The 12,786-nt window shown below is 39.9% G+C and overlaps 1 protein-coding gene across 3 annotated transcripts in view; it reads right to left on the bottom strand.

Moving 5' to 3' along the window:
- Positions 1-7,736, bottom strand: part of TC2N (tandem C2 domains, nuclear) — a 34,271-nt gene extending 26,535 nt beyond the window's left edge. For 2 of the 3 annotated variants that reach the window (XM_081331274.1, XM_081331276.1), the window contains exon 1: positions 6,985-7,736. The gene's annotated coding sequence lies outside the window, so the exon portion shown is untranslated. The remainder of the gene's footprint in view (positions 1-6,984) is intronic. The other variant, XM_081331275.1, reaches the window with a different exon arrangement.
- Positions 7,737-12,786: the final 5,050 nt, after the last annotated feature.

Below are 12,786 nucleotides of genomic sequence, written 5' to 3'. Positions count from 1 at the left end.
TTTTTCCAAGGCCATCGTAACTTGGAACTGTCATTAACCAAACAGACATACGTCAAGGACTACCTGCATTCTGCTGTAGTATAGGACAGCATTTATCTAATGCTATGCAATGGAGGAGTGAAAATGATTCTGGTGCCAGCCCACAGATTTTCTGCAGTGAGGCAATCTATGAATTAAATAAATAAATAAATAAAAATAATTTATAGACACACTCAGTCTCTACCCTTCTAGTAAATGGGTGGTTTACTGGGGAAGATTAATTCTTCAAAACATGTTAAGTAATTTAAGCACCATATATACAGTAATGCAGTCTCAGAAGAAAACATTTCCATTGTTGTAGTGTAATTTGATATTCTAGTATTCTGGTATAAAAGTTTCCAATATTTATTTGCAAACTGTGATGATTATGAGAGCTTGTTTGGTGTGGTGGTTAAGACATCAGGCTAGAAACCAAGAGATTGCGAGTTCTAGTTCCATATTAGGCACAAAGATAGCTGAGTGACCTTCGGCCAATTACTTTCTCCTAGCCCTCGGAAGGAAGCAATGGCAAATCACTTCTGAAAAACCTTTCCAAGAAAATTGTGGGACTTCTCCAGGCAGTCTCCAAGAATCGGACATAATTCAACAGAAGGAAAAAAAGAACTACATTTTTTTATGTTATGACAGCATTTGTTAGTTAAACTATAATTGTAGGGCATTCAAAATATTTCCAATTCATAACATCTTGGATTTTAACTACTTTTAAGTCATGTTTTAACTGCAAAACAGTTTTGATCATTTTGGAAGTTTTTCAAGTTCATAACTTGCATTAGGGATGCATCATTTCAAGCTTAAGACACTTCCAAGATGATAAAACCCATGTCATGTATACAACAGCATGATATGCAACAGTTTTGCATTCAAATTAAGTATTTAAAAGTCCAAATAATTTTAATTCAAAGTGTTTTGCATATCCTCATGTGTGAAATTAATAATGTTAGATATCTCTAGTGTGAAATTGTAATTATCTTTATATATTTCATATCATTTTTTTATTTATCTTTAAAGATATATGCTGCCATATTTGGAACAAAGTGTGCACAAATTCAGGTGTAGCAATTCCATCTGCTCTCTTTTGATTCTAAGCAAATGGTAGCCTTGGATGGGGAAACCACCCAAAAAAAAATCTCAGAGCTAGATCTGAAAGTAAAAAATAAACTCTGGAAGAAGACAAAGGCAAATCTCGTTGCAAAGAAAACATGTATCTCTGTTCATGTAGGCACCTGGAGTTGAACTTGACTCAAAGGAAACTTGCGAAAATTTAAAGTGAATGAGTAATGTGATAACTGAAAAGAGGTGCTAGGTAATTTCTTCTCCACTGTCTAGAGCAGAGGTGTCAAACTGACAGCTCGCGGGCTGGATGTGTCACGCACAGGCCACGCCCAACCCGGGCTCCGCAAAGGCAAAATGTCATGATACATCACGATATGTCATGTGACGTGATGGAGTTTGACACCCGTGGTCTAGAGAGACATAATACAGTAGTTGTAAGTACTAGTGAAATTAACAACAGGTAGTCCTCATCTTATGACCATAATTGAGCCCAAAATTTCTTCTGCTAAGCAAGACATTTGTTAAGTGAGTTTTGCCTCATTTTATGACCTTTCTTGCCACGTTAGTTGTTAAGTTAGTAACAAAACTGTTAAGTAAATCTGGTTTCCCTATTGACTTTGCCGGTCTGAAGTTCGCAAAAGGTGATCACATCACCCTGGGACACTGCAGCTGTGATAAATGAGTCACTTGCCAAGTGTCTGAATTTTGATCACATGACTATGCCGATGCTGCAACGGTTGTTAAGTGTGAAAAACGGTCATAAGTCACTTTTTTCAGTGCTGTTGTAACTTTGAATGGTCACTAAATAAACTGTTGTAAGTCGAGGACTACCTGTACATTGCAAATCCTTTCCTGACTAAGATCAAACTTAGAGAAATTGGTTCTGCCATTTGATGGCAGAAAGCATCAGTTTATGACAGTGATTGACTCAGACGTCCAACATTAGAAACCCACCATCATCCCAGAAGCAGTTTTGCAACTTTAAAATTTGTAAAGCGGAACAGATTAAGCATTAAGGGAATAGGGTTGAATGGACGGTTCACTTGAAAGTGTGGGTGAGGAATGTAAGGCAGATGATAAGAATCACATTTAAATTGCTAATAGTTCATACTTTGAACACTTTGAAGGCAGAGAAAAACTGGCCTCCCTATGTGAGAATGGGAAGAACATGATCATATTTTTCATACAGTGCGGTGCATAAATGTAATCATATTTTAAAAAATAGCAAATACATTGTTTAGAGCCATACGTTATAAGCAAAATAGTCTCTTAATAAATCAATCCTGAGAAAATACAAGTAGCATAGTGGAACAAAACCAACAGCAGACAATGTAGCAGAAATGAGACGATGCACTATGGAATCTAAATAAGATTTTTCACCAGTCAGAGCTGAAGAAGCTTCTTTAGATGAGAAGCAAAACGTCTTCAAAGAAAAACAAGAAAGTCCAGTTGCCTTGTGAAAAAGCATCTCTGGGATAAGTATGACCTGGATGACTGAGAATCTCCATAGATATGAATCTAAATAAACACAGTGGGGCACATTTTATTTATTTACTGTACTTTGAGCTATAAGATATCTTTTTAATACTATAAATTATTTGTATGCATTGGAGATTATTTCCAAAAATAGATATTTCTAATAAACAAAAGTAAGCCTAAGTAAGCATAAGGAAAAGGATTCAAAGAATATTCAGACTTAACCTCTATCTGGATTTGAAGTTGGAATTGCAAAAAAGCAAACTTTGTTTAAACTGATAGCTTTACCCATCCTTGTAAGAATATTTACAGATTTACTCATTTAACAGTTCAAAATGGGGAAAAAAATAAGGGGCTGTGGAAAGGGAAGGTAGAAATATTAATTTATTTGTATATTTTGTATGCCACTTTTCAAAATCATTTTCCCCAGAATGGTTTACAGTACAATACAATATATGGAAATTACAATTATCCAATAAAATAAATGCATTAATTACAATATAAAATAGTTCACATGAGAATAATATTGCAAAAAAAAGTTTACCAAAACGTTATATGCAGAAAACCCTACTTCTGCTTATTTATGCAACAGTAGTAATTGAATCAATGCTATTATTGTGGTCCCTTCAAATACACCTAAGGCTTAGTGGCTGATTCTACTCTCTACCTTAAAAAGTAAACTGAATGACGACTCTAGGACCTCTTCTCCTAGATACAAAATAGCTAGGATTTAACTAGAAAAAATACACCCAAATGAGGATCTGCCAAGACTTCATTTGAAAGAAAGTTTTAAAAATTGTTTATTTTTAGACAGCTATGTGACATGGCTAGATACTCTAAGCCAGCCATGTCAAACACAAGGCCCGGGGGCCGGATGTGGCCCGCGAAGTGGTTTCATGTGAACCCATTCTGGAAACAGTGAGGGAACGGCCCCCACTGCCTTGGCCCTGGCCCAGGCTGGGCGGGAGCCAATGTACAATTTCGTGGTGGCCATCTATGCTGAAACACATTCTGTCTTAGCTCCACAAGGCCATCTGGAAACAGCGAGGGACCAGCCCCTGCCGCGTCGGCCCCGCCCACTGGGCGTGCGCTGGGGAGGTATCACCCTTTGTGACGAATGAAGAAATGCACCATTGCCTAGAAGTGGCCAGCACACGGCCCTGCCTACTTCGGGCAGGCTAGGGGCTGGGCAGCATTGCGCTTCTCTTCAGATTCATGCTACCCGGCTCAGCCTCTCAGAACTGTGAGGAGAGCACCCCGCTGCCTGCCAAAACCAGGCAGGCTGGGGGCTGGGCAGCACTGTGCATGTAACATAGACTCTCATGCTGCTCATGACATCCCCTCTCCCAGAGCCCACCAAGCCAGATATGTGAAGTAGGTGAGGGCCATGTGTTGGCCACTTCCAGGCAATGGTGCATTTCTTCATTCCTCACAAAGGATGAACTTCCCCAGGTGCATTTCTTGCTTGTTTTTCTCCCTCCCTCATCTCAAATATTTTCCCACCACTCGAAGGAAGGAAGGAAGGAAGGAAGGAAGGAGAGGGAGGGTCTGAGGGAACTCCTGCCTTAGTCCTTCCCTGCTGCCCTTTCATCATCCCCTTGCCCGCTCCTCCTGGACTATCCTGGGGGGGGTCTCCCATCCTATTGCTAAGGAAGCTTTGGATACAAAGCCAGGTCTCCTCACATGGAGAGGGAGTTGGCCTCCCTCTTGACTTTGCCCTCATACCCATCATAAGCAACCTGGCTAAGGAGAGCAAGCACAGCAGCAGCAGCCTTGAGGAGGTAACTGCAGCTGGGTGCCCCCTTGGGGAATTGGGGCTGGGCTTAGTGCCACGGGTGCTTGAGGGCTGGGCTGGGCATTTGACCTCCGTGCCACCATCCAGCCCCCCCCCGCATGGCCTGAGAGGAACAGTGAGGTTCCTCCAGTGGACCATGCCTTGGCACTTGCCCTGGTCCCATCTCCTTCTGCCAGAGACCCTCAGATCTGTCCCACTCCTTCCCAGGCCCCCATAGGTACCCTTGATGCAAATGATGTAGAGCTGGCCATGCCCACCCAGTAGGCCACACGCACTCCAGCCACACCCACCAAGTAGGCTGCGCCCACCCTGACCACACCCACCTGGCCCCCTGAGGGCAACCGCAATGCTGATGTGGCTCTCAATGAAATTGAGTTTGACACCCCTGCTCTAAGCACACCCAGCCAGCTAGGTGATCAAAGTTATGCATCTGAACAGAATGTCCTGATAGTACAAATATTTTCCAATAAAATTTTGATAAAAAGTGGTGTAGGCAGGTGAAGAAGAAACTTTAAAACAAGTGGGTTTGAGAGATTTTTTTAATGTTATTTATTTTTAGTAGTTAAAGGGCACTCCCATGTGTAGCCATTCAAGGAGAAGGAAAAATTTATGGTGAGACTTACCTATAAAAAATGCATAGACAAGGTCTATAATGGTATAGATAACACTATACCACTTGACTTTTAACTGCAATGAACACTTCAGAAACTATTAAGGAAGAATAAGTTAGCAATTAATTGAACTCATATCTCTAATTCAAGAGTTTCAACTATACATATCTGTAGTCATACAAAAATAAATGTAATAAAGTAATTGTAAAACAATTTGAAGGCACAGGCTATCCAGTTTATCCATTGTGAATAAATATTATTAATGCAATGGGATAAAAGCAACAGAAATTAATATTTTCTTATGGATAATAAATGGAGTGCCTTGAGCCAAAGATTACATAAATAGAGTAAAGTAGACAAATACAGTGTAAAAAACTGAGAGCGTTTATGAACCACATCGTCCTTTCAATATCTGCCTAAGCTTCACTGACTAGGACAGGATATGAACACTCAACTGCCAGGTCTGCTTGACTCTTTTTCTTTAAAATCCTTTAAACGTGCAACTGACCACTAACTGAAATATTTCATTTGTTGATATATCTGGATTTACACAGAAATGTGTACACTTTTGCCAAACCTCTGTGAAAAGATATTTTTGATGATCCTGAAGAAAGCTCTTATCTATATGATACACTAAATTTCCACTCACTGGCTACATAGGTTTATTCAGATGATATTAAGCAACAACGTTTGCTTATTTATTTTGTGAATATCACTTTAGTGGTTTGTACAGAACTGTTTATATCTACCATATTGCATACATATAGCCATTAGAAGGGAAAGACACCTTTTAAAGTTAACTATGATGTATTTTAAATCTTTTTTTAATTCTCCTCTTATCAGCACATTTTAAGATTGAAAAGGATTGGTTACAATCAATCAGCAGAGTAGCCACATCAGAATTGGAAAAATCTGGAGGACCATTTAATGGCAACAATGACACAGATAATCCTACCTCTGTGCTGTCATCTAGCTGAAATCTGAATTTTGGTTACCCTAAAACAGCTCATTCTGAGATGTAAAATAATTGAGTTTTGGGTATAAAGCCTATATGACATTAGCATTTCTTATCACACAGACTGGGTAAAATCTATAATGTTTTAATTGATTAGCTTGCAAATTATAAATATTATAATCTAAGGTCTCTTGCCCAATTAAAATAAATGAAGATGTTAACTCAGGACACATCTAAGTACTGTTGGTAAAATTCAAACTCAGTTATTCCTTTGTAGTTGGCAGGGTTAGCATTTAAAGGGGTCGAACACATTAATACAAGAAAATTAAGCAATCGCTAGCTTTACTGTAGCAAACATGGGATTGGTTAGAATTCTATTGCTTTTAAAATATTAGGTTTTGTACAAAAAAGTGTAGAATACAAAGACTGACACATTTAGGAGAAAGCAATATATTCCGGAAACGTTAATCAAACAGGCTGGGTTCGCCCACCCCAATAAAAAGTGTTGTTGGCTAGTGTGAGGCTCTATGTCTATGTGATGCCAACACAGCCACAAGTTGACAGCTCAAAACAAGCTAAACTGAATGAATAACGGAGATACAACACTAAAGTAATTCATTTCAGAGAAGCTTTAAGGGTATCAGCAAGAAATGCTTTCCAAATGCTTCCAAAGCAAGAAAGACCAATTTTCTCCCAGACCAAGAAAATAGTGTCCTGCTTAGTTGGAGACGCTTCTTCTTCTGGCACATTTCCCCGAATCGCACCCTAATCTCTTGAGTCAATCCTATGCAGCGCTCCTTATTAATGCCGGTATCAGGCCAGGCAAAGACTGTTGCGCCGGCTTCGTGTATTATTATTATTATTATTATTATTATTATTATTATTATTATTATTATTATTATTATTATTATTATTATTATTATTATTATTATTATTATTATTATTATTGATATAAATGGAATTAAAATAAAAAATAAATAAATAAATAAATAAAATCTGACTCCGCTGACCCAGTCCCGATTCCCTTTTCGGCCACCTCATTCAGAAAAACTCACCGCGACCCAGGAAGCTACTGTTCGGGACGGACGGCCAGCAATAAACGCCGCCGGTCCTGGCTTCTTTTCATCGTCCGTCTCTTCGCTTCTGTTCTCCAGCGCAAGTCCCGCCACAGGCAAACCGGCAGGCAGGGAGCGCGCCTCAGCCCTTGGGGCACAAATGCCTGACTCCTCCCCGGGCGTGCGCACCAGCCTCGGCCGCAGCCTTTGCTTTCGGGGCGGACGCGACTCCCCTTCGCCCGAGCGGGAGGACAAACGCCAGCGCCCGAGTGGCCGAGGAGGAGGGCTTCTGCACCCCGCAGGAGAAAACCTTTTTTCCTTCGGGGTTGCAGAGTAAAGAATGTGCTCTTCTTCCGCCAACGTGTAATTTCTCTCTCTCTGCCCCTTTTCTTTCCTCCCCCGGTTTAGCCCTCTACGTCGGTTTTGCCCGAAGTGTTAGGAATTAACCGCCCCCCGGGCACACTTCGTGCTGGCCTTTTCAACGGCGGGCAGCTTGCCGCCTCCAAAAGCGGTTTGGAAAGGCAAATCGCTTTCCTCAAGTTTTGCGCTCGGTTGCCCGTAGGTCGCTGCCAGCAATTTTTTTTAGCTGGCAAATTGGCGCCTTTTCTGACCTTTCCCGGGGTTCACGGACCCTTTTCTTCGCTCCCGCCGGCCGGGTTAGTTGGGCTCCGGTCTCGACCTCCTTGGTTTGAATTCTCCGGAGTCTCACCCACTCCGTGCAACGTTGGCTCTTCATCTGAGTAACAGAACAGGTTTTCAGGCTGTGAGTGTGGTGTGCTGGGTTGTTTTTTTTTTGTTCCCTTTCTTGGTAAATTATTATTGCCCTTTCGCAAAAACGAGTCTGGTTTCCTCCCCGGAAGGTTGCAGGCAGGTGTAATTGCCCTTCCGCTCCCGAATTGATTCCTGAGGCTTGAAGCTTCTAAATTCCTTAAGCGCTTCTGACTTTTTCTTCTTTTTAAACTGGTTGTGATCCTCTTGTATAGGCCCCAAAGCTAGGCAGGTTTTGATCTGCAAATATTGGAATTCCCGCGTTTGCAGGATTTAGGGAAAGGCAGCATATCGTGGTCAGCTAGTGATTATTTAAATCGGGGACAAAGAGAACAGAGTTGCCACCTTAGGTACTTGTGATTTGCAGAACAAACATAATGGCTGTGTTCAGTGGCTAAGCCATAATAGGGCTTTCTTTGTTTAGCTTAATGTGAACTCCGGCACTTATTGGGAGTGTTAAACCTACGGTAGGCAAAAGTCCTTTCGTAACAAATACATTTTATTAAAAGGCTACGTCTCACTTCTACAGACTAACTCACTAATGTAAAATTTAAAGTGGGAATGGCAGGAGTGTAGATTATATTGATGGATTTAAGTTTCACTTCAGAAGTCAAGAAGAGCAAAGTAATATTAGAACATTTCAAACTCCTGGAAGTGGAAAGAAAAATAAAAAACATAAGAATTTAAAGGAAATTAATCAAAGAATACAACAAAATCTGTTCAGGCTGTAAATGAATATATATATGGATCTTTGGTCATTCGGGTTTTTCCCGCGTAGAACCCGAATGACTAAAGATCCACATACAAACACCCGCGAAAACCTCAGAAAACGAATATGTATATATATATATATATATATATATATATATATATATGTATGTATGTATGTATGTATGTATGTATGTATGTATGTATATGGTAAAGGTAAAGGTTCCCCCGCACATGCGTGCTAGTCGTTTCTGACTCTAGGGGCCGGTGCTCATCTCCGTTTCAAAGCCGAAGAGCCAGCGCTTGTCCGAGGACGTCTCCGTGGTCATGTGGCCGGCATGACTAGACGCCAAAGGCGCACGGAACACTGTTACCTTCCCACCGTAGTTGTCCCTATTTTTCTACTTGCATTTTTACGTGCTTTCGAACTGCTAGGTTGGCAGAAGCTGGGACGAGTAACAGGCGCTCACTCTGTTACGTGGCACTCGGGATTTGACCCGCCAAACTGCCGACCTTCTGATCGACAAGCTCAGCATCCTAACCCACTGAGCCACCACGTCCCTTCTATGTATATGTATATGTATATGTAAATTATTCAAATTGCTAATAAAGAATTATTTAGGGAGGCTGAAGTGATCATTTCGAACTTCTTATGTTCTCATCATAAGAAGTTCAAAATGATCATTTCAGCCTCCCTAAAAAAAATTCTTTATTAGCAATTTGAATAATTTACACAAATAATGAGCTGTCATAAGTTGTGACTATATCCTGTGGATAGCCTTGAGTTAGGCCAAACAGGAAAGAAAGTTAATTAGCAAGGCATATTCAAATGACTTGACAAATATTTAACACACACACACACACACACACACATATAATATCTTACAGAAACATACAAAAGTCGTCAACAATTATATACACCATTTCTGTCTTGAAAAATAAAGATCATTATTTATAAAAAACAGTTTAAAGGTAAAGGTAAAGGTTCCCCTGCACATGCATGCTAGTCGTTTCCAACTCTAGGGGCCGGTGCTCATCTCCGTTTCAAAGCCGAAGAGCCAGCGCTTGTCCGAGGACATCTCTGTGGTCATGTGGCCGGCATGACTAGACGCCAAAGGCGCATGGAACGCTGTTACCTTCCCACCGTAGTGGTCCCTATTTTTCTACTTGCATTTTTACGTGATCTCGAACTGCTAGGTTGACAGAAGCTGGGACGAGTAACAGGCGCTTACTCTGTTACACGGCACTCAGGATTCGACCCGCCAAACTGCCGACCTTCTGATCAACAAGCTCAGCGTCCTAACCCACTGACCCACCGCGTCCCTTTAACGGTGACCAGGTCTGAGTATGTCTGTCTTTAACTGTAAGATTAGTCCAAATTCTTTAGAAATCCCAGAGATGTAGACTAGACTGGATGTAAAAATTGCAAAAGGTGACAGTGAAAAAACATTTCTGTATTGTTAAGAAAATTACAAGTCCATGACCATATAGTTATCAGGAGTTGATTTTGTTGCAAGAGAGATTTTCACCTTATTAACTCTTAAGCAAAAACAATTTCTAACACTTAAATATCACTTCCTGAAGAAATATGTTCTTTAATTTAATTTTTAATTTAATTTAATAATATTTCTATACCGCCCTTCTCCCGAAGGACTCAGGGCGGTGAACAGGGCAAGAATAAAAATACAAGATTACAAAAGTTAAGAAAATGATTAAATACATGCCCATATACTAAAAATACATCTTAAAACCCCAATAAAATGACAATAACAAACCCCCTCAATCCCCTCATCAGGCCAGGCCAGCTTGTTCAAAAAAGTATGTTTTTAGCTCGCGGCGAAAGGAGCGAAGATCGGGCACCGTCCGGAGCTCAACCGGTAGCTGATTCCATAGCTCCGGGGCGCCCACAGAGAAGGATCTCCCCCTGGGGGCCACCAGTCGACATTCTCTGACCGGTGGCACCCTGAGGAGGCCCTCTCTGTGGGAACGCACAGGGTGGAGGGAAGTTGATGCCAGAAGCAGGTGTTCCCTAAGGTACTCCGGACCCCTGCCATGTAGTTTAATTTTAATTTTTCACTGTACAATAATAATAAATCTTCTGATTTTTCAGATGAGTTTTAACCTCAGGCCTCATTATGTGGCAATGGACTCTGTCCTTGACAAATAGTATGACCCAAAATAAGAAAGGCAAGTGACAAAAATAGTATTGTAAAATAGAGATGGGTTGTTACAAGGATACTTAGAACTAATTCCTTCCTTGTTTCATCAGTTTCCATTTGAAACATACAGTATGTGTGTATATGGTTATATGAAAAAAAAATGCCATTGTTTTCTGTGTGGCTTCAAGACATTTCATGACTGAAATTTTCATTGCTGAAAATAATCAAGTTGTTTCTCTAAAGTAAATCTAAACCTATTATTGGTTCTATTTCAATACTACTTAATATTTGTTGGGGTAAGGAATGACCCTGGAGGAGCTGGAAGTACTATTGTGAGGCAAAAGAGAAAAAAAATGCTACTCCAATGTTGAACAGGTATTTCCTAAAATTGTGAAGAGAATTCCCAATGTTTTGTTAATTTGAAAGAATTTAAAGCTTCAAATTGTGATGTGCAGTGCTTCAGATTAGAAGACAAATGGAATTGACTACACGTGCTTCACATATCAACACTGCCTTAAGTTGTATCTTTTAGTAGGCTGCAATAGCAACAGCGCCATCCCAGGAAACGCTAAGTAAGGGGATACTCAAAGGGTTCAAGATACTGTACTTTAATTTCTGTGTACTGCAAATCTTTTATGAATATATACATCTAGTGTCACGTTTGTGAAATTCTGTCATAAGAAATTTCTTGAACATAAGATTGAATGTGTAGAGATGAAATTTATTGCTGCAGCTGGCTTGGAGCCTGAAAGTTGAAGCTTTGCAGAGTTTAGGGTGTGGACAGTTTTCCATTGATGGGACTATTGTTTTTGCTAGTTTCCCAGTTCCTGACCTCTCCCTCCTCCCATTAAATTAAGCCACCTCAGCACCATCCTGCTTTTTATTTACCTCTTTCTAACCAAGCAGAGAATTTGAAGGTCCTTCTCACGGTGACCAGTTAAGTTTTTCCAGAAAAAACAAAGCAATGAACACAATATGAATTATGGAACTGGAAGGGGGAGTGGGACACTGCCTGGATGCCGATGTTTATGTTCTCCTAATGATCAGAACAAGTGGTTGGATCATGTATTGTTCTTGAAAAATTGAGGTCAGTTGAAACATTGACACATATTTCTTAGGATTTGGAAAGTGAAAATAGTGATGCTATGCCAGCAATTCTGCAGTTTGACTCTCACCAGGCTCAAGGTTGACTCAGCTTTCCATCCTTCCGAGGTTGGTAAAATGAGGACCCAGATTGTTGGGGGCAATAGGCTGGCTCTGTAAACCGCTTAGAGAGGGCTGTAAAGCGCTGTGATGCAGTATATTAAGTCTAAGTGCCATTGCTATTGCTATGGAAGTGATTTTGTTAAAGTACTTCTACTTCATTCATGTATTGAATATTTCAAGTAGAAAAAGATTTGGTGGATAGAAAGACATTAGTTCTAAGCCAACTGCAAATCATGTTATTACAAGGCCATGGCTTTATTTGTAGAATTGTGTTAACTGCCATTTATGGTAAAACAGATTAACTATTATTGATTTAGAATTCTGTGGTTTTTGTGTGTGTGTGTGTGTGTGTGTGTATGTGTGTGTGAAATGGTGTTTATATGAGCAGTAAAACTATTAAGGGAATATTATCAGTCTGAACATTTGTCCAAGTTTTATACAATGGGATAATTAAAATATTTTCGATTCATGTAACTGAATTAAAAAACCACTTATACTTTATTATAAAACTAGACCATCTCCTTTGCCTGATGGTTCTCTAAGATTTCCAGCAGAGCTGCAGACATTATGCAAATGACACATTTATTAACAGTTTTTGATTGACATCAGGCAATGAACAAAATAGTTTGTATTCTCAATGTGATTAATTTGTTTTTCAGTGTATTACAAAAACAGTTATACTTGGGGTTCATTTTGCTTTTTTTGCTTTTAGTGTTTGGTAGCATTGAAATAAACTATGTTTTTGAGCTTCCTATGATACTAGGAACAGAATCTGCTCTGTCAATAAGATATAGTTTAACACTTATTATACAATAAAGGTTTGCTGCAGTTATTTTCACCTGTCATATCAGAGGACATTGTTTGATATATTTTCACAGCACAGAGATCGAACAATGCAAAGAAAACTTATCTGTAAAGTATGGTGTGCTGTGTGGCTGTTATTGCACATATTTTAACAATA

Source organism: Vipera berus (genome assembly GCF_964194415.1).
Source record: "Vipera berus genome assembly, chromosome: 1".
Classification (NCBI taxonomy): Eukaryota; Metazoa; Chordata; class Lepidosauria; order Squamata; family Viperidae; genus Vipera; species Vipera berus.
This window is presented reverse-complemented; position numbering and strand designations above follow the sequence as displayed.